This window comes from Mobula birostris, chromosome 17 (assembly GCF_030028105.1).
Source record: "Mobula birostris isolate sMobBir1 chromosome 17, sMobBir1.hap1, whole genome shotgun sequence".
Lineage (NCBI taxonomy): Eukaryota > Metazoa > Chordata > Chondrichthyes > Myliobatiformes > Myliobatidae > Mobula > Mobula birostris.
Genome location: NC_092386.1, coordinates 18,180,385 through 18,181,891, shown reverse-complemented (window position 1 = coordinate 18,181,891; position 1,507 = coordinate 18,180,385). Strand labels below are relative to the sequence as shown.

Genomic DNA, 1,507 nt, shown 5'->3' with positions numbered 1-1,507 from the left:
ATATTAGTACTTTCTTGCTTCCTTACCTGCTTTCTTCAAAATGATGAATATACATAATTGGTATTTTGGTACTGGTTTATTGTCACATGTACCAAGATACAATGGAAAGCTCATCTTATATACTGCTTATACAGATCAACTCATTACATTGCGCATTGAACTAGAATAAGTTCAAACAATAGTGATCCAGAATGAAGTGTAAAAACTACCAAAAAAGTGCAGTGTGGCTAAACAATAAAGTGTAAGATCCTAATGATGTAGATTGTGAGGCCAAGAGCCCATCTTATTGTACAAGAGGTGCAGTCTAGTGTCTGGTTACAGTGGGATAGAAGCTGTCCTTGAGCCTGGTGGTATGTGTTTTCGGGCTTTTGTATCTTCTTTCCAAGGGAAGAGGGGAGAAGAGGGGATGTCCGGGGTGGGGGGAGGGGGTGGTATTTCATTATGCTGGCTGCTTTACTAATAATAGAACCTACAGAGGGGAAGCTCATTCCTGTGATGTGCTGAGATGTCTCCATAACTCTGTAATTTCTTATGGCTATACCAAGCCAATATGCATCCAAACAGGGCATTGAGAAAAATTGGTAAGAGTCAACAGAGATATGCTGAATCTCTTTAGCCTCCTGAGGAAAAAGAGGTGCAATAAAAGTCTAACATCAGCACTGGGCACAGGGCAGCATTCTCCATTAATAGTCACCTCACTACCTTCAGATAGTAAATGTGCATTTCCTGGTTACTATATTAGAGGCTAAGGCTGCTAATCACCCACAAAATGGGCACCCTCACACTGTTTATTACGGTTTGCAGCTGTACTTTGCAAAAGGTAATATGAATTCATGAGAGCATGTGTCTCTCTTTTGTTTGCTCAGCTGTTAAAGTTGGAATTTTGTTCTGCAGAATACAGAGACTGTACCGATTTACAGATAAATACCATTGAAATCTATTTTTTAATAAGGTGGTTAGTTTCCTTAGGTAAGCAATATACTTTTTTAAGATATTAACTGCTCCCATTATTTCCTACTTTTCCTTGGAATATTGTGTATGATAGGTATGAAAATGAAATGAAGTTTCATCGAACCGTCGGTGATCAGGAGGGCCGAGGTTCCAGGACAAGGCTATCCCATTGCACTTCGGCTGTGCTGACACCTGCGATATCCCCAAATGCAGGATACTCGACTGCAAAATTTGTGGTAGTGGGGAACTGCGTTTTTCCAGTTCTGGTCACCTCACTATAGGAAGGATGTGGAAGCATTGGAAAGGGCACAGAGGAGATTTACCAGGATGCTGCCTGGTTTAGAAAGTATGCATTATGATCAGAGATTAAGGGAGCTAGGGCTTTACTCTTTGGAGAGAAGGAGGATGAGAGGAGACATGATAGATGTGTACAAGATAATAAGAGGAATAGATAGAGTGGATAGCCAGCACCTCTTCCCCAGGGCACCACTGCTCAATACAAGAGGACATGGCTTTAAGGTAAGGGGTGGGAAGTTCAAGAGGGATATTAGAGGAA

The 1,507-nt window shown here is 41.3% G+C and overlaps 1 non-coding gene across 1 annotated transcript; it reads left to right on the top strand.

Moving 5' to 3' along the window:
- Nucleotides 1–1,055: 1,055 nt before the first annotated feature.
- Nucleotides 1,056–1,219, top strand: LOC140211767 (U1 spliceosomal RNA). The gene has a single exon (XR_011889580.1). It is a non-coding gene; the product is annotated as a U1 spliceosomal RNA (small nuclear RNA).
- The last annotated feature ends 288 nt before the right edge of the window (nucleotides 1,220–1,507 follow it).